Genomic DNA, 22,281 nt, shown 5'->3' with positions numbered 1-22,281 from the left:
TTGAAAAAGCAGAAAAGTTTTTTTCTGGGCAGAATCGTACATTTTTGGTCTCTTAGGGCTTATTAAGAGGGATGATCAGTCCCATCCTCTGTACAGAGCCGCTAGTAGATTTAATTCCATGTTGGCACTTTGAAATAAAGAAGTTGGTTTTGTGTCGCTGTCTGATCCCTGTATTCTGAGCACCACGCATCTCTGATCCCTGTATTCTGAGCACAATGCATGTCTGATCCCTGTATTCTGAGCACAACGCATCTCTGATCCCTGTATTCTGAGCACAACGCATGTCTGATCCCTGTATTCTGAGCACAACGCATGTCTGATCCCTGTATTCTGAGCACAATGCATCTCTGATCTCTGTATTCTGAGCGTAATGCACTCCTTTGAAAAAGCAGAAAAGTTTTTTTCTGGGCAGAATCGTACATTTTTGGTCTCTTAGGGCTTATTAAGAGGGATGATCAGTCCCATCCTCTGTACAGAGCCGCTAGTAGGTTTAATTCCGTGTTGGCACTTTGAAATAAAGAAGTTGGTTTTGTGTCGCTGTCTGATCCCTGTATTCTGAGCACAACGCATCTCTGATCCCTGTATTCTGAGCATAACACACTCCTTTGAAAAAGCAGAAAAGGTTTTTTTCTGGGCAGAATCGTACATTTTTGGTCTCTTAGGGCTCATTCAGAGGGATGATCAGTCCCATCCTCTGTACAGAGCTGCTAGTAGGTTTAATTCCATGTTGGCACTTTGAAATAAAGAAGTTGGTTTTGTGTCGCTGTTTGGGCACTTGGGCTCAAAAAGGTTCGCCATCACTGCCCTAGACTGTCCAATGAGCTGGAGTAACTGGACTGTTACTGTGTACCTGACTGGCTCTGCACGTTTTTTGGAAAGAACTAGTTAAACTCAGTGTCTCCCTCCTGAGTAGCGCCACAACAAGAAAATTAAAATGGTATTTTGAGAAGAATATAGGAAAACTGTAGCGATAATTAGGATAATGCACGGAATTACAGTTTTGTGTTAAAGGGATCTGCTGCCCTGTACTGTATTTATGCGTGAGTTATTTATATACATCACTTTCTCTATGGTGCGGCACTAAAGCAGAACTAAACTCTCTAATTCAACATTAACTATTTTTAATCCTTATGCTGCTAACATTAGTAAAAAAAGATAGGACCATATTTACTCGTTATAAACTTTTTTTTTTTTTTGTCTTCAGTTACTTCCTGGTTTCTGGCCTAGGCAAAATGATGTCATACATCCCAAGAGTCTTCATAAAAGGAGGGGTTTTCTAAGCTAAGCGCAGATAGATTGCCTAGCCTAAGGGCAGGTGGATTCCAGGAAATGCTACACAAATCAACTTATGCAAGATGGCTTGGGGGAAAGGGGGGTGTTTAAAGTGATTTCTCGGCAAAAAAAAAGTATGGAGAGATGAATGGATGAGTTTGCGTTGAATATTAAAAGTGAATCAAATAGCATTTTCAGTCTGTGGTGCTCAGATGCAGTTAGGTTCTGCTTTAGAAAGCCAAGGAGGAAGTAAAGGAAAAAGAAACTGAGCCACATGACCTTACACACAGTGGAATTGCTGCTGTTGTATTTCAGCCAGACCAAAAGCAGAGACTATTAGGCAAGTATCCCTATGTTCCAATAATTTCGCCGCAGCTTCCCAAAGCTTCTTGATTGTATATTTGAATCCTTGTGACAGAGTATTGTTGTCCCATTGTTATCTCATATGCACAGTGCCAGATAGCTAGGTCTGTGGTAGTGTATATGTGTAGTGGTCACCTTCCAGTATATTAGGTGAACCTGCATATTGCAAAAGAGTTTATATGCAGGTCCTGTTATTTTAGTTATCCCTACCCCTTCTGGTCTGGGATTCTATAGCTAGTATTTAGCTTAGGGCTCAATAACCAGCATAGGTTAGAGCCGGGTTAGGCATCCGATAGCCATTTCTGGTAGTTAAAGGTACAGTTGCATTACAGATTAGATGCTACTAGGGACTAAGCGCAGAGTAGATAGGCTGACTCTAATTTTAAGTTCCACACCACGGTTTCTGTTGGTGAAAATCTGCTTTCCAGGCTGGTTAGACAGCAGCTGCAGGGTTTCCATTACCTCATTTCTCATCTTCAGGTCTCTGACACCAAGATTAATATCACATCATGATCATCCTCAGGGACTGATGCAACTAGACTTTACTGCAGCATTCATCTGGAGGCATCTCTATTAATAACTATATTTACATATACAGTATCTCACAAAAGTAAGTACACCCCTTACATTTTTGTAAATATTTTATTTTAGCTTGACAACGCTGAATAAATGACACTACAATGTAAAGTAGTGAGTGTACAGCTTGTATAACAGTGTAAATTTGCTCTCCCCTCAAAATAACTCAACACACAGCCATTGATGCCTAAACCACTGGCAACAAAAGTGAGTACACCCCTAAGTGAAAATGTCCAAATTGGGGCCAAAGTGTCAATATTTTGTGTGGCCACCATTATTTTCCAGCACTGACTTAACCCTCTTGGGCATGGAGTTCACCAGAGCTTCACAGGTTGCCACTGGAGTCCTCTTCCACTCCTCCATGACGACATCATGGAGCTGGTGGATGTTAGAGACCTTGTGCTCCTCCACCTTCCATTTGAGTAAACCCCACAGATGCTCAATAGGGTTTAAGTTTGGAGACATGCTTAGCCAGTCCATCACCTTTACCCTCAGCTTCTTTAGCAAAGCAGTGGTCGTATTGGAGGTGTGTTTGGAGTCATTATCATGTTGGAATGTCACCCTGCGGCCCAGTCTACGAAGGGGGGGGGATCATGCTCTGCTTCAGTATGTCACAGTACATGTTGGCATTCATGGTTCCCTCAATGAACTGTAGCTCCCCAGTGCCGTCAGCACTCATGCAGCCCCAGACCATGACACTCCCACCACCATGCTTGACTGTAGGCAAGACACAGTTGTTCTCACCTGGTTGCTGCCACACACGCTTAACACCATCTGAACCAAATAAGTTTACTTAGTCTCATCAGACCACAGGACATGGTTCTAGTAATCCATGTCCTTAGACTGCTTGTCTTCAGCAAACTGTTTGCGGGCTTTGTTATGCATCGTCTTTAGAAGAGGCTTCCTTCTGCGATGACAGCCATGCAGATCAATTTGATGCAGTGTGCGGCATATGATCTGAGCACTAACAGACTGACCCCCCACCCCTTCAACCTCTGCAGCAATGCTGGCAGCACTCATACATCTATTTCCCAAAGATAACCTCTGGATATGACGCTGAGCACGTGCACTCAACTTCTCTGGTCGACCATGGCGAGGCCTGTTCTGAGTGGAACCTTTCCTGTTAAACCGCTGTATGGTCTTGGTCACCTTGCTGCAGCTCAGTTTAAGGGTCTTGGCAATCTTCTTATAGCCTAGGCCATCTTTATGTAGAACAACCATTCTTTTTTTCAGATCCTCAGAGAGTTCTTTGCCATGAGGTGCCATGTTGAACCTTACAGCGACCAGTAAGAGAGAGTGAGAGCGATGACACAAAATTTAACACACCTGCTCCCCATTCACACCCGAGACCTTATAACACTAACAAGTCACATGACACGGGGAGGGAAAATAGCTAATTGGGCCCAATTTGGACATTTTCACTTAGGGGTTTACTCACTTTTGTTGCCAGTGGTTTAGACATTAATGGCTGTGTGTTGAGTTATTTTGAGGGGACAGCAAATTTACACTGTTCACACTGTACACTCACTACTTTACATTGTAGCAAAGTGTCATTTCTTCAGTGTTGTCACATGAAAAGGTATAATAAAATATTTACAAAAACGTGAGGGGTGTACTTACTTTTGTGAGATACTGTATATATACACACACACATACACACACATAATATGTATATATATATATACATATATATATATATATATATATATATATATATATATATCTGCCCTCCAAAAATACTATTCTTTCCTCCACGCTGCCAAGCAGACCTATTGTTCAACTCTTATTAACACCATCCAGTCCCCGTAAACTCTTCTCTACCTTCAACTCTCTACTTTGTCCTCCACCGCCTCCACCCACTGACTCACTCACTGCCCAGGAGATTGTTAATCACTTCAAAAAAAAGATTGATACAATCCGTGATGAAATCTCCACTCTACAGGTATCTCCCCCAGTTAAGACCCCATGTCAACAGGTACAATTGACACTCCCCCATTCAAATCTGCTACTACAGATGAAGTTGCTAAACTCCTAACGCCCACCTAACCACCTGTCCCCTGGACCCTATTCCCTCTCAAATACTACGGTCGCCCTCTAACTCTATCCTACACTCTCTCACCCACATCTTCACTCTCTCCCTCACCTCTGGCATCTTCCCAAATGCTGTAAAACATGCACTGGTCACCCCCATACTTAAAAAGCTGTCCTTGGACCCTACCAATCTTAACAACTTACGCCCTATCTCTTTGCTCCCCTTTTCTCCCAAACTCCTTGAACGTCTGCGATATACTTAAAAGACCTAGACAGGTGGGTGGGACTTTGAATGAGGCGCGAGGTGTGTAGGGCCAGGCGCCTCCATCCCCAATAATTTGGACACTTACACAGATTAAATATACAATATTATTTTAGTTGTTTTTTAATATGGATGTTCTTTAATACTCATAGACACCTACCTCATACCTGCTCCTGAAGAGTGGCGTTCGCCACGAAACGCGTTGAGCCAATAGATGCCCCTACGTTTATACCATATTACCCTACTACTATATACATACTAATTGGACCATACCAATCAACGATGACGATATTCACCTACTATGGAGACACACCTCAGTGAATTTGGCTATCTACATTATTTATGGCATGAACCAATTAAGTTGTTCTACTATGGGATTATGAGCCATTACTTGGCCCCCCCGTTGTCTATAATTGCATCAGCTTTTATCTTTATTCCTACTCTACATTTAAATTGGATATATTTTTTATCTACTAAGAATACAATGGATTGTTATTGAGACCTGTTATCTATGAAACTGCTTTCTACAATGTTTACAATATACAATGTTTACAATATAAAATTATTTTTGTATTTGTGATACATTTTATGTATGATGTAAGACTCGGCTCTCTTAGATCCAGGTTGTTTATAGTACCAATATGGACCATGTTACAATGTGTACCTTTTTTACAATCTTACATTATTAAATTATTTTATGCTAATCGATGTCATGTGATGCTTTTACTTAACGTCTTTGGTTCTGCTCTATTTTTGGGTACCTGCCATATTCATGGTGGCGGTGTTGTCTCCTGGAGTGCATGTTTCATTTAAAGTCCCACCTTTTTTGTTCCTTGTCCAAATTATTGGGGATGGAGGCGCCTGGCCCTACACACCTCGCGCCTCATTCAAAGTCCCACCCACCTGTCTAGGTCTTTTAAGTATATCGTATTCATTAAGGGATGGAAACATGCACCCCTTACCCCTTTACATTTTAAATATTGGTATTGTCCATTATTTTTATTTATTCATTTAGGTGCCTCTTCCATATTCAAGCATCAATCAATTTTCAACACTGTTACCTGGGTTTTTTTTTTTTTTTCTTTGGTGTCGGTCTGGAGGAGTCTATCTTACCATGCTACTGCTCCTCACTATTATTTATATTGCGTGTGTTTAGCCACGCTGTTCCTTTGTGTTGCCACTGTGTTGGGTTGGGAGGTGGGCTGGTCTGGCCCTGCCGGCTGCTTGGCCTATTCTTGGGAGCTGCGATGCGCTCCTGGGGTCCCCCCCTTTTTCCCCCTCTCCTCACGCTGAGTGACGTGGAGGATCGGGTGCACACCCAATTGCGCATCGACGTCACGCTTCCAGCGCCGACGCGCACTGCGTCACTTTCCGTGACGTCAGCGCGCCGCCGCTGTCGATTCCATCCTGCATCCTACACGAGATGATGACCGTCAGACAGTGGGCAGCTGACGCTGCTCAGCTGTTTGGCGCCATCGCCTCCTATTGGCTGCCAGCGTGCCGTTGGTGGACACCCATGACCACATTGGAGTGTATATCTTCCTTCCGTTTCATTCCCAGCCCCCACACGCTGGTCATCCCCATGGTTTGCATGCACTCCCGGTTCACATGGCCCACACCTCTCCCAGGTAACTTTCTTGGTTTTTTCACTATCCCTTGTCTTTTCTTTCTCCTCCTTTTCTTCCCCTTGGTGTTCCTTCCTCCCACCACTTTATACTGTTCTCACTCTCTGCTATCATTCCTTGCTTTTTGATCTACACTTGCACCAACACACTCTTTTTACCACTCACATTAGTCACTTCCCCATATACATTTACGTTTTTACCACCACTCACACCAGTCACCATCCCATATACATACACACACATACATACTATCACTCACACCAGTCACCATCCCTTATACATACACACACATATATACCACCATTCACACCAGTCACCATCCCATATACATACACACACATATATATTCACTTTTTATCCCTTTGTTCATAGATGGCTATCACTTGGCATCACACCCATTCCCGCATCCATGGGTAGTCCTCCTTGGGGGTTGCTGTTTACACTCGGACCTCCTCCTGTGAGCTCTGGGCCAGTCCACCTCAGCTCCCAACAGGCTGATGTTCCGCCGGTTGGCCCCCAGCCTTCCATGCCTATGCCCAACCTCATAGGAGTACCTGTAAGTAGCTTTTGAATCGGGCTCTACCCTCCCGCTTCTTCTCTCTTCTCCCCTCCTCCACACTTACACAGATTAAATATACAATATTATTTTAGTTGTTTTTTAATATGGATGTTCTTTAATACTCATAGACACCTACCTCATACCTGCTCCTGAAGAGTGGCGTTCGCCACGAAACGCGTTGAGCCAATAGATGCCCCTACGTTTATACCATATTACCCTACTACTATATACATACTAATTGGACCATACCAATCAACGATGACGATATTCACCTACTATGGAGACACACCTCAGTGAATTTGGCTATCTACATTATTTATGGCATGAACCAATTAAGTTGTTCTACTATGGGATTATAAGCCATTACTTGGCCCCCCCGTTGTCTATAATTGCATCAGCTTTTATCTTTATTCCTACTCTACATTTAAATTGGATATATTTTTTATCTACTAAGAATACAATGGATTGTTATTGAGACCTGTTATCTATGAAACTGCTTTCTACAATGTTTACAATATACAATGTTTACAATATAAAATTATTTTTGTATTTGTGATACATTTTATGTATGATGTAAGACTCGGCTCTCTTAGATCCAGGTTGTTTATAGTACCAATATGGACCATGTTACAATGTGTACCTTTTTTACAATCTTACATTATTAAATTATTTTATGCTAATCGATGTCATGTGATGCTTTTACTTAACGTCTTTGGTTCTGCTCTATTTTTGGGTACCTGCCATATTCATGGTGGCGGTGTTGTCTCCTGGAGTGCATGTTTCATTTAAAGTCCCACCTTTTTTGTTCCTTGTCCTTGAACGTCTGGTTTACAACCAACTGAGTGACCACCTCATTAAGAATAACCTTCTTGATCCCCTTCAATCTGGATTTTGCCCTCAACACTCCACAGAAACTGCTCTTTTAAAACTCACAAATGACCTACTAACTGCAAAAACCAACGGACACTATTCTGTACTCCTACTTCTGGATCTTTCAGCTGCCTTTGACACAGTTGACCACCCTCTCCTCCTCAAAAAACTTTACTCCCTCGGTCTCCGTGACTGTGCTCTTTAGTGGCTCTCATCCTACCTATCCCAAAGCACCTTCAGTGTCGCTTACATTCTACTTCCTCCACTCCTCTTCCCTTCTCCGTTGGGGTCCCCCAAGGTTCTGTTCTTGGACCTGTTTTATTTTTAATCTACACCTCTTCCCTGGGTCAGCTGATAACCTCTCACTGCTTTCAATATCATTTCTACGCTGACGACACCCAAATCTATCTCTCCATCCCTCTCCTCACGCATCACTAACTTACTAATAACAGACATATCTGTATGGATGTCACACCACTATTTACAAAAATGTAAGGGGTATACTCACTTTTGTGAGATATATATATATATATATATATATATATATATATATATATATATATATATATATCTAGATATATATAGATATATATATCTAGATATATATATCTAGATATATATATACACATACACACAGACACACACACAATTCCAAGACTCCTGTTTGCGCTTTGCTAATACCGCCTGTTTGTACATTAGATGTATGTATTTTTATTAATCTTTTCTTATAACTTTTTTTTATTATTTCGATTATGATGTACATCTGTATACTTATGGTTAATGTCATATGCTGTTTGCAGTAGTTCCTCTGCTCCCAATTACTTTGATTAGATTACTAATTTCCCAGGAAGGGAACCCCTTTGTTCAAAGAGGGCTACAGTGTGAAGATAAGAGAACATATAATATTCAGGGAATGAGTAGGATTGCACTACACTAAAACTAAACAGGCTTTATTCAACTTAAATGGCTTGTCAGCAGCAAAGTGACAGTCCCAAACAGGAAACATATTCAAAGGCTCCTCTTCGGGTTAACATAAATTCAAAACAAAGAGAAATATACTTACTTCAGCAATGAAGGTTTTCCAAGTTACAAAAGTGTAGGTAAAAGAGGCACAACAGAGCCCAGCCAGTAGCAGGGGTTTTCCACAGCTCCACGGAGCTGCAGCCAAACTCCAATACAATTCTCAACTCCTCTCCCTCATCCCTCCTCTATGTTACCCCCTGCTGCCCAGGACTTACTACACAAAAAGAGGGGATTTGTTCCTGCCATCCAAGTAACATTATTTTGGTCATATATACCCCTTCACTCCTCAACGTGGAGGTGGTGGCACCAGTAGAGCAGAGGCCCAGGAAGGAGCATCAGCATTCTGATGGAGTCTCCCAGGCCTATTCTTCATCACAAACTCAAACTCCTGTAGTGCCAGGATCCAGCGGGTTATCCTGAAATTTGTCCCTTTGTTCCATCACAGCCACTTCAGGCATGCATGGTTGGAGACGAGCCTGAGCTTCCTCCCTATGATATATTAAAGAAGCACCTCCAGGGCCCTTTTGATGGCCAAACAGTCCTGCTTGATTATTGCATAGTTTCTCAGCTGCGGTTAATATTTGACTGAAAATAAACATGGGATGCTCCTTTCCCTGAATGACCTGCAACTGAACAACCCAGTCTCACATCAGAGGCATCAGAAATGGGTCTTGGCACAGTGCAGACTTGAGCTCTAGGAAAGCAGTTTTGGCATCTGCAGTCCACTCAACCATCACGGACTTCTGACCCTTGGTGTCAAACTAGCACACAAACATTCTGTACCACAATCTGCAAGAAATGCATGCACTCTTTTTGGTAAGGGGGTAGGGCCAGGACTGTATATACCAGTGATGGTGAACCTATGGCACGTGCACCACAGCTGGCATGCAGAGCCATCACTGTGGGCACGCGAGCTATACTCGGAAGAGCTTGATAAAAGGGGTGCACACTGACCGGCCATCGCCAGTGCCCACGCTCGGAAATGCATCACGGTTCGTCCAGTGATGTCATCCCGCCTGACGCCGCACTCCAAGAGCATTCCAGCCCCCTCCCTCCTGCACGCTAGTAGCCACTATCAGAGGCCCTTGTAGGGGGCATACCAGTTGGACCGTTCCTTAAGATTCGTAAGAACTGCTCCACTGATGGTGATTATACGAGTGAAGCGGGTGAACTCTAGGAAAGATTCAGGGAGACAGGATATCCCACCGCACCCTTAGGAGGGCCAGGAAAAAGGTAACCAGTAAGGTGGGAAAAGAGAAAGCAAAAAAGTACTCTTGCGCACAGGTGTGTTGGCTAGAAAGTCCCAAGGGTTCAAGAAGGACTATGGATTTCGGCCTTGCTGCTCTCAGAGGATGGGATTGTCCTAGTATTAAACGAAAAGAAAAAAGAGAGCGCACCAGCCTAGTGCATTATCCTTGACAGATTTATTTAATTAAAAGCAAAATAAAAACTACTCACAAAGGTCGAAGAAAAATTCGCATAGCAATGGCGCAGAGGCAATTATTTCAGTGGTAGCAGTTTTCCAGGTCCCAGGAAGGAGGCATACGGACTACTGCTGGCTAACGCGTTTCGAAGGTAACCCTTCTTCATCAGAGCCTTAGTAGTGTTAATCTCGTGTTGGCCTCTTATACACATGTCAAACTAAACCAGACTGGTCGGGTGGGTTCTAGGGCTCCTCCCTTAATTAGTGGGCGGTCCTCTAAGGAGGGTGGGTCTTGACTGGGTTGTCGTTGTTAAAGGGCCATAGTATATTAATTTATTAATTAATTTATTTATTTAATTAGTTGATTGACTATACATACATGTATATAATACATAAAAGAAATATATACATATATATATATAATATGATAAAGAAACTACAGGACATAGGAACGTGCTATTGTCAGGATTTTTCAGCAATAGAAGCCCACACAGCTACAGCCTCCATAGAGACATCACACTCGAGTAGAGGAGATGCCATCCGATTTATATACAATAAGGTACATCCCTAATTCTTTACTTCTGATTACTGTTTAGCGTTCTCTGTCATCTGTGACATATTGATGAGAGGGGAGAGGAGCAGAACCTCTGGGATGCCTTGGTCTGTCTATAGATAACCACTGGCATGACCCTTCCTGTTATGGGCTGGATAAAATTCATCAACATTAATAATAATAATAATGATAATGAAAATGAAAATGGTAGTCAATCAACTAATTAAATAAATAAATAAATTAATAAATTAATATACTATGGCCCTTTAACAACGACAACCCAGTCAAGACCCACCCTCCTTAGAGGACCGCCCACTAATTAAGGGAGGAGCCCTAGAACCCACCCGACCAGTCTGGTTTAGTTTGACATGTGTATAAGAGGCCAACACGAGATTAACACTACTAAGGCTCTGATGAAGAAGGGTTACCTTCGAAACGCGTTAGCCAGCAGTAGTCCGTATGCCTCCTTCCTGGGACCTGGAAAACTGCTACCACTGAAATAATTGCCTCTGCGCCATTGCTATGCGAATTTTTCTTCGACCTTTGTGAGTAGTTTTTATTTTGCTTTTAATTAAATAAATCTGTCAAGGATAATGCACTAGGCTGGTGCGCTCTCTTTTTTCTTTTCGTTTAATACTAGGACAATCCCATCCTCTGAGAGCAGCAAGGCCGAAATCCATAGTCCTTCTTGAACCCTTGGGACTTTCTAGCCAACACACCTGTGCGCAAGAGTACTTTTTTGCTTTCTCTTTTTACACAATTTCTGGGAACTCTAGCAGCAAAGTGTGCGAGCTTCAACGACCCTATTGGTTAAGGATATACATATTTTATAAATGGCGAAGGTCAAATCAATAGAAGAAAGACAATTAAGAAGATCCTCCTTAGCAAAAGGTTTTTCAACCAGCATAAATACTTTTGAACTAGAAATGACTATGAATGAAGAAAACACAGAGGTAACCACTGGAAAACAGTCTCCAGCCAGGGAAGATATAATGATATCATTGTTTCACAGACTTAAAGATCTATTAGAAAGAGAGATGCTGCAGTGGTGGGATATACTACTTCTGCAGAAATATCTAGAATTTAAAAGAATACCTAGAGGTTTAAGAATCACAAAAATATGTACGTTTTTAGATATAGACCTCAGAGAAAAGTGGATTCTGCGCGAGTATAATCAGAAATGGTTACAGTTTATTATAGCCCAAAGAGAACGCAATCTCTCTGCGATTCGGGCAGACTTACACACTCTACAATAAGAATTATCCACTTTCTCTGACGTCAGTTCCTTCGAAAGCTGGGACCAGAAAGTGAACAAACAAATAACAGACTATGAAACCAATCTTATAAGTAAAAAATCGGGCAAGTTCGAACGAGATAGATTGGATTATTTAAACGATCGAGAATTCAATTGGAAAAGGTCCGACAATACGGAAAATAGAAGCAAAAATAGAAATAAAAATAAAAATAAAACTAGAAGTGTTACGACAAATGAACAACCGACAGGACACAACACATATGGTACACAGTCTCAGAGTAAACATCCACCTTCAAATCAAAGAGAAATATTAAGAAACAATAATGCCAATACAAAGCCCAATAGGAGCAAAGCAAGTCATAAAACTAATTATAAAAAAGATCCCCCTGTGAATCAGACAACTTCAGGGGAGGGCCATTCACACAATAGACCTCATCACCAACAATATTCCAATACTAAAAATCAACAAAATTTCAAACTAAATCGAGCAGTCACAACTACTATGAATAGACCATCTGTATGTAACAGTACTAAAATGATTAATACCATGGATACCAAGGCCGATCTGCCTGGAGAATCATTAGCAGAGAACTCTCTAACAACTAGAGACCCCGCAAACATCATCACCACTAACGTTAGTGAAAATTCACAGTTAGAAAGAGGAACATCCATCATGCCATCAGCCAATGGGAGGAGTACTTTATCTCTACCCGCTACTTGCACCTCAGGCAGTTTACCTGAGAATGCAAATGTCGTCTCTGATATCGACTGTCAATTGCTAAAGGATATTCCCACTTATAACCCTTTTTCCACCCTTAGCGATCTAGAAGCCAATAATACAAGCATATCAGATATTACACCTCCTTTGGTTTTTTTAGAGCAGGCAGTTGCAACACTGGGGGGGTCTGTAACGAACCTTTCACCGGACCCCCTATTACACATACTGTCCACGGGGAAGAAAATAAGGAAAAGAGAAGAGGAACACGAAGAGGGAAAAGAGGAGGGAAGAGATACAAAAAGAGGGAGACTGTAGAAACCACTCATTCTACTATTAAGATCTATAATCTTTCTAGCTCTGTTTTTTCTGAAACTGAGCTAGACCTCCTTAGGAAGGGCCTTAATTTCGCCCCACCTAGTGTACCAAACTTGTTTGAACTATTTATAGATCTTAATAAATACATACGCAAGCTTACTATACAAAGATATGATATACTAAAAGAAGCTAAGAATGAGAACAGCACAGATAATACAAGAATAAAGTCGGAAGAGCCATTACCATCCGACACTAGTATGGAAGAAGACTTCATACTTAACATTCTCGAAGAACTTTACCAAGAAGCACATTTTGAGGGACAAACAATTCCTGAACCTAAATTTGCCCCCCCATGTGAAAGTGCTATTGTCCATACCTCTTTCAGACCTAAATCCTCCTTCTTTCCCCATTGGGCCAAAGGAAGATTTATTTCCACCTTCTATGATACGGTTTTTAATACTTTTAAAACAAAGTTTGATAAACCTATGAATACCAGTATGAACATAGATCAAAATGCTGTACCCATAGATGCCCTTAAACAAAACAAGGATGTGATCATCCGAAAGGCAGACAAAGGTGGAAGTCTAGTCATTCAAAATAGAGACGAATATATATCTGAGGCAAGAAGACTCCTTGGTGATACTCAAACCTATGCTGTATTAAAAAGAGATCCCACCTTTGAGTACACCAAGGAGCTCAAAATACTTCTAGATGATGCCTTATCCAAGGAAGTCCTCACTAAAAATGAGTACCTTTTTCTATATAATAGGCATGCTGCCACTCCACATTTCTATCACATACCGAAGGTACATAAAAGTCTTTCAAATCCTCCAGGTAGACCTATAATATCTGGGATCGACAGCCTCTCCAGTAACTTGGGATGCTATATTGACCATTTTCTGCAGGACATAGTGGTCGAGCTGCCATCCTTTGTCAAAGATTCTGGTCATGTGCTGGAGATACTGTCAAAGTACAAATGGCTACCTGGTTATAGATGTCTTTCTTTGGATGTAGCCTCATTATATACATCAATAAACCATACATTTGGCTTAAGAGCCATTAACCATTTTCTATCCAAGGATGACAGGATGAATCCTTGGCAGGCCAAATTTATATTGGATTGTGTGGAATTCTCCTTCACACACAATTATTTTTCCTTCTTAGGCGATTACTATTTGCAAATAAAAGGTACAGCTATGGGAGCCAGGTTTGCCCCTAGCTATGCGAATATTTTTATGGGATTTTGGGAAGAACACTTCATATGGAAGAATAATCCCTTTGGGGCAAACCTGGTCCTATATGCGAGATACATTGATGACATCCTGATTATCTGGGATGGGTCGGACCAAAGCCTCCAGAATTTCCTAGAACATTGTAAAAACAACCCATTTAGTATAGAATTCACTCATGTTCTGGATGAGAAATGTCTGGTCTTTCTAGATTTGGAACTACAAAGTGACCAAGATGGTAACATCTTTTCCAAAACCCATTTTAAACCCAGTGGGGGCAATTCATACTTACATGCTAAAAGTAACCACCACCCCAGGTGGATACAGAATGTCCCCTTTGGCCAATTTTGTCGCCTCAGAAGGACGTGTACCAAGAAAGATGATTATGTAGAACAGAGCAAACTTCTTATGCAGAAGTTTAGTGAGAAAGGGTATGAAGCCAACCATATAGAATTAGCCTTTTCTAAGTATCTGGCCCTCTACGACGATCCACCTAGGGGTGATTCGAATGACATAAAATCTCGACACCAGACTACTCCTGATATCCAACAGGCCTGCTTTTCCACCCAATACACAAGCAAAGCGTTCGAAATCCAGAGTGTTATCAGAAAAAACTGGAATATTCTGAAGCACGACCCTATTTTGGGTAAGACACTCCCCGATCACCCTAATATAGTTTTTCGGAAGCCCCGAGACCTTAGGAGCCTGATAGCCCCAAGTAGGGTGAAAATATGTACCAGCAAACCAACTAACAGCTGGACAACAATTTTCGACCAAAAAGGTTGCTATAAATGTGGTATCAAAAACTGTGGCACATGCATGTACATGTGGCATAGGAAAAAAACGGTAGTAGGGAAAGACGGGAGAATTCATCCAATTAAGCAATTTATCAACTGTGAAACAGAGTACGTGATCTACGGTATAGTATGTCCATGTGGGCGTCTATACGTAGGCCGTACACAACGCCCCATGCGTGTTAGAATTGGTGAGCATAAATGCGGTATTATAAACCTAAGGGACAAATATCCAGTCCCTCGACACTTTGTAGAAGTCCATCAAGGGGACCCCGCAGGCATGAAAGTTTTTGGGATTGAGTCGATTGGAAGGGAGCTGGATACAGGAAGGAGATACCAGAGGCTTTGCAAAAGAGAAGCCTTCTGGATCTTCACCCTTGGTAGTCTCACTCCAGGAGGCTTAAATGAGGATCCAGAAGTACATAAAATAGTATAATGTTACTATACTATTCACTTTTATCGATCGATTCTGTATTTATTTGCTATTGTAATTTTTTTTTATTTTTAGTTATTCTTTAAGTATATGTTATTGCTATTTTTCACTAATATTCAACATCATATTTCATATTCATATCCATATTTAATATATCCTAATTACCATCTTCATTAGTACTTTCCTTTTTTTTTTTTTTTTTTTTTTTTTTAATATTTTTATAATTTTAGCACATATTTTATATATATATATATATATATATATATATATATATATATATATTTTTTTTTTAATTTTGTTTTGGTTTTATTATTACTTCTATATAATAGCATATGTTTTATTTATGTACATTTGTTGTATCATCTCGTTCGCCGATGTCCACAAAATAACCTCTGGGCTATCTGAAATAATGTATGTATACATGAAGTTACAACAGACCTCCCTTCCCCCCCCTCCCCCCCTCTTTCTATACCACACTGGTAAAGTACGCAGATTCTTGTACTTTTGTACGGATCCAATTTTAAATTTAATGTATGTATATTTTAATGTATGTATATTGTATGTAATTTATATTACCACTTTCTATTATCAATTCTAGTGTATCTCCTGCTGGCTTCTAAATACATATATACATATGTTTTGAGCATTGCCATCTTCCAGCTACTGTTCTGGACTGGTCTTTTTAATAGCCCCCCCCCCCTCTCCCCCTTATTCTTTCATCTAGTCCCCCCTTTTTAGATCACCATGTTAAAACATTGGGCCATTTAGTTTATCCTTTATCCCCTTATCCTCTCCTCTCCTGGTCCCCCTCCAGTTTCTTTATCATATTATATATATATGTATATATTTCTTTTATGTATTATATACATGTATGTATTTCCATCAGTCCATCTCATTCTAGCCTAAAGTCAGACGGTTTCCGTCTGACTTTGGCCTCTATCTGTGCCTACAGCAAAATGGAGGCCTTTGTTTATCAAATCGGGTCAATCTCATGCGCCGATGGGCGCACGGGATGTGACGTCACGACCGCACTTCCGTCCTGTGGACCGCAACCCGGAAGTGAAGTAGCGGCGTGCGTTCCACTCGGTCCTACAGGACATAGGAACGTGCTATTGTCAGGATTTTTCAGCAATAGAAGCCCACACAGCTACAGCCTCCATAGAGACATCACACTCGAGTAGAGGAGATGCCATCCGATTTATATACAATAAGGTACATCCCTAATTCTTTACTTCTGATTACTGTTTAGCGTTCTCTGTCATCTGTGACATATTGATGAGAGGGGAGAGGAGCAGAACCTCTGGGATGCCTTGGTCTGTCTATAGATAACCACTGGCATGACCCTTCCTGTTATGGGCTGGATAAAATTCATCAACATTAATAATAATAATAATGATAATGAAAATGAAAATGGTAGTCAATCAACTAATTAAATAAATAAATAAATTAATAAATTAATATACTATGGCCCTTTAACAACGACAACCCAGTCAAGACCCACCCTCCTTAGAGGACCGCCCACTAATTAAGGGAGGAGCCCTAGAACCCACCCGACCAGTCTGGTTTAGTTTGACATGTGTATAAGAGGCCAACACGAGATTAACACTACTAAGGCTCTGATGAAGAAGGGTTACCTTCGAAACGCGTTAGCCAGCAGTAGTCCGTATGCCTCCTTCCTGGGACCTGGAAAACTGCTACCACTGAAATAATTGCCTCTGCGCCATTGCTATGCGAATTTTTCTTCGACCTTTGTGAGTAGTTTTTATTTTGCTTTTAATTAAATAAATCTGTCAAGGATAATGCACTAGGCTGGTGCGCTCTCTTTTTTCTTTTCGTTCAACCAGTAAGGTGGGAGCTGACCTTCTTAAACCTAAATTTATGCAAGATAACAATACAAATGGCCCAGTGAGGATTATAATATAGTATGGGGCCCAATGGGAGGAAGTGGGCGAGATCCTGAAATGATTTCAGTGCTTCCCTATCCCTGTATAGAGTAGGTTGGATGTGATCCACCTTTATGGGTTTATGTAGTATTGTTTTGTAATCATCTTTTGCTATGCTGTACATGTTTGACAGTGGAACGCATGTATATGGTGCCTGAGCCATTGAGTATGTTTTTTTAGGGTGACATTGTCTATCCTTTTTATATGGTGTTTGGAGGATTTATGGCCTTTTGGCCAATTTTTGTATTTCAATAAAGCTAATGTAATTGGTAATACCGCAGCTAGTCCTCATTCACAACTACTTTGTGGGTGGTCAATCTGATTTCCTGATGTCTATAGTGCTGCTTGGCTAGTTGTTGAGGTACCCCACCCCATGGTGAGTCGGTTACTGGACTGATAGCTGAGCTATTGTTTTTTGTTGCTTAATTGCAGTGTTGGCACTTTGAAATTAATAAGTTTGTTTTGTGTTGCAGTTTGGGCACTCAGGCTCAAAAAGGTTCACCATCACTGGCCTAAACTGATGAAGAAATTTGTTTTTTCTTTTAAATTTTTTGGGGGGATATTTATTATAGCAAAAAGTACAAAATATTGTGTTTTTTTCAAAATTGTCACCTTTTTTTGTATATAGCGCAAAAAATAAAAACTGCAGAGGTGACCAAATACCACCAAATGAAAGCTCTATTTGTGGAGATAAAAGGACATAAATTTTGTTTGGGCACGACCATGCAATTGTCAGTGCCATATCGCAAAAAATGGCCTGGTCAGGAAGGGGGCAAATCCTTCCGGGGCTGAAGTGGTTAAGCAGCGCTTTACATATACAGTATATATACACTGAGCAAAATTATAAAAGCAACACTTTTGCGTTTGCCCCTATTTATCATGAGCTGAACTCAAAGGCCTATTTCTCTCAAATATTGTTCACAAATCTGTCTAAATCTGTGTTAGTGAGCACTTCTCCTTTGCTGAGATAATCCATCCACCTCACAGGTTGTTGTTATATCAAGATGCTGATTAGACAGCATGATTATTGCGCAGGTGTGCCTTAGGCTGGCCACAATAAAAGGCCACTCTAAAATGAGCAGTTTTACTGTATTGGAAGGGTCCGAAAACCAGTCAGTATCTGGTGTCAAGTATATTATTCCTGCGCTACCATGCGGTAGAAAAGTGGTGAGGGGGGAAAAGCAGCTTGCACCGAATGGGGTCCAGCCTGGCCCCTGATACGGACGTAAGTTCACAAGTGGGGATGGTGTTGCGCTAATCCATATATACACACCGGTGCATAGGTGCAATCATACTACGGTATTACTGGCTGGGAGGCAAATCGCCTACACTCAGTATACTTATTGATATTAAACTTAAACAAACAATAAAGGTATACACGTGCTGTGCTCAATAGAAAAAAATTAACATGATGAAAATAGGTGGAGATAGTCAAACTACACATAAATAGTACTAAATGCAAATATCGACATGAGTGTATAAATTATGCAGTGTAAGCACTTCACCTGTAGTGCAAAAAATAAATAAATAAATCAATAAATATCTGGAGCATAAATCACATAAAAACAAAATAGACCGCAAAGGTGCAATGTTAAAATGGATGTCCGGAGAGATCACAATGTCTGTGACGGATGCAATAAAGTGTCCAGTGCCAACAATAGGTGCTCACAATTGTATAAAAACAATATTAAAGTTCAAAGAAAAAGTGACTTGTGCAGCAGCAAACTGCTCCAATACTTCATCAAACGTGCCAAACAGTGAGATAGTGCAGGCAGCAGCTAGATTCTAGCATCACTTGCTTCAATATTATTATTATTATTATTATTATACAGTATTTATATAGCGCCAACAGTTTACGTAGCGCTTTACAACTTGAGGGTAGACGGTACAAATACAATACAATTTGATACAGTAGGAATCAAAGGGCCCTGCTCCTTAGAGCTTACAATCTAAGAGGGAAGGTCAAGAGATACAAGAGGTAATAACTATGGGTGATGTGCTGATTGAGAAGATAAATGTACAGTTGTTAGGTGGGGGCCAGATAGGCTTCTCTGAAGAGATGAGTTTTCAGGGATCGTCTGAAAGTGGATAAAGTAGGAGAAAATCGGACGGATTGGGGTAGAGCATTCCAGAGGATGGGGGAGGCTCTGGAGAAGTCCTGAAGGCGAGCATGGGATGAGGTGACAAGGGAGCTTGAGAGCAGGAGGTCTTGGGAGGAGCGAAGAGAACGATTAGGTTGGTAATTGGTCAATAGGTGGAGAATGTGAAGTGTATAAACCAGTCCTCTTCATGCAACAATCCTACACTGGAAGGTAATGGCCCCTTACCTCATTAACCCCCTGATGAAGCCACGTGACCCGTGATGCCACGCGTAGGGACAGGCACCTTCCACTGTTAGCAGTGTACGAGCTCGCCGCTCATTTGGTTACAATTCATCCTCTGTTACGTTACTGTGTGAGTACCCTTGTTTGTTACCTATGAATAAAGCCCTAAACATTTTAAATACTACACTATATGGCATCCTTGTCTCTCCTTGGGCCGCTATGCCCCCTGTGGATCTGAGGTATACTGAATGACAGTCCGGGACCCAGGACCTACCCCCACAGGAGATACCACAAGTGCTGATTGCCTTATGCTGTAACCTCAGTGTAATGAGGTAAGGGGCCATTACCTTCCAGTGTAGGATTGTTGCATGAAGAGGACTGGTTTATACACTTCACATTCTCCACCTATTGAAGCAAGTGATGCTAGAATCTAGCTGCTGCCTGCACTATCTCACTGTTTGGCACGTTTGATGAAGTATTGGAGCTGTTTGCTGCTGCACAAGTCACTTTTTCTTTGAACTTTAATATTGTTTTTATACAATTGTGAGCACCTATTGTTGGCACTGGACACTTTATTGCATTCGTCACAGACATTGTGATCTCTCCGGACATCCATTGTAACATTGCACCTTTGCGGTCTATTTTGTTTTTATGTGATTTATGCTCCAGATATTTATTGATTTATTTATTTATTTTTTGCACTACAGGTGAAGTGCTTACACTGCATAATTTATACACTCATGTCGATATTTGCATTTAGTACTATTTATGTGTAGTTTGACTATCTTCACCTATTTTCATCAATGTTAATTCTTTCCTATTGAGCACAGCACGTGTATACCTTTATTGTTTGTTTAAGTTTAATATTAATAAGTATACTGAGTGTAGGCGATTTGCCTCCCAGCCAGTAATACCGTAGTATGATTGCACCTATGCACCGGTGTGTATATAAGGATTAGCGCAGCACCATCCCCACTTGTGAACTTCAATCAGTATCTGGTGTGACCACCATTTGCCTCACGCAGTGCAGCACATCTCCTTCGCATAGAGTTGATCAGGTTGTTTGTGGCCTGTGGAATATTGGTCCATTCCTCTTCAATTGCTGTGCGAAGTTGCTGGATATGCTGATCCAGAGCATCCCAAACATACTCGATGGGTGACATGTCCAGTGAGTATGCTGGCCATACAAGAACTGGGATGTTTTCAGTTTCCAGGAATTGTGTACAGATCCTTGCAACATGTAGCCGTGCATTATCATGCTGCAACATGAGGTGGTGGATGAATGGCACAACAATGGGACATTCAAGTATCTCTGTGCATTCAAAATGCCATCAATAAAATGCAACTGTGTTCGTTGTCCATAGCATAAACCTGCCCATACCATAACCCCACCACCACCATGGGCCACTCCATCCACAACGTTGACATCAGCAAACCGCTCAACCACACGATGCCATACACCTTGTCTGCCATCTGCACTGTACAGTGAAAACGGTGATTCATCCGTGAAGAGAACACCTCTCCAAAGTGCCAGACGCCATCGAATGTGAGCATTTGCCCAGTCAAGTTGGATATGACAACAAACTGCAGTCAGGTAGACACCCCGATGAGCACAACGAGCAAGCAGATGAGCTTCCCTGAGACAGTTTCTGACAGTTTGTACAGAAATTCTTTGGTTATGCAAACCGATTGTTGCAGCAACTGTCCGCGTGGCTGATCTCAGACAATCTTGGAGGTGAAGATGCTGAATGTGGAGGCCTTGGGCTGGTGTGGTTACACGTGGTCTGCGGTTGTGAGGCCGGTTGGATGTACTGCCAAATTCTCTGAAACGCCTTTGGAGACGGCTTATGGTAGAGAAATGAACATTCAATCTAAGGGCAACAGCTCTGGTGGACATTCCTGCAGTCAGCATGCCAATTGCACGCTCCCTCAAAACTTGCGACATCTCTGGCATTGTGCTGTGTGATAAAACTGCACATTTTAGAGTGGCCTTTTATTGTGGCCAGCCTAAGGCACACCTGTACAATAATAATGCTGTCTAATCAGCAACTTGATATGCCACACCAGTGAGGTGGATGGATTATCTCAGCAAAGGAGAAGTGCTAACACAGATTTGGACAGATTTGTGAACAATATTTGAGAGAAATAGACCTTTTGTGTACACAGAAAAAGTGTTGCGTTTATAATTTTGGTCAGTGTAAATATTGAAATATTCACATGAGTCCCTGCCCTCACGCAGCTTACAATCTAAGATCTCTAACTCACATTCATACAAACAAGGGCCAATTTAGATAAGAGCCAGTTAACCCTCCAGCATGTTTTTGGAGTGTGGCAGGAAATTGGAGTATACGGAGGAAACCCATGCAGGCACAGGGAGAACATGCAAACTCCATGCAGGTCATGCCCTTATGCTGCTAGGCAGAAATGCTAACCACCACACCACTGTGCTGCCCAAAGATGTAAAGTGGTTGTAAAGGTTCAGCTTTTTTTAAATTAAAACAATAAACATGTTATACTTCCCTACTCTGTGCAGTGGTATTGCATAGAGCATCCCTGACCCTCCCCTTCTGGTGTTCCCCCACCGGCACACTTGGCTCCTCCTCTTCTGTACAAGCTTCTGTTATGGGGGCAGGCATGTGGGCTTGTGCCCAAGCCAGGCTCCCTCCTCACAGGATTTGACAGCAGCAGGAGCCAATGTGCCCGTAAGAGGAGA

Source organism: Aquarana catesbeiana, linkage group LG04, assembly GCF_042186555.1.
Source record: "Aquarana catesbeiana isolate 2022-GZ linkage group LG04, ASM4218655v1, whole genome shotgun sequence".
NCBI classification, from domain to species: domain Eukaryota; kingdom Metazoa; phylum Chordata; class Amphibia; order Anura; family Ranidae; genus Aquarana; species Aquarana catesbeiana.
This window is presented reverse-complemented; position numbering follows the sequence as displayed.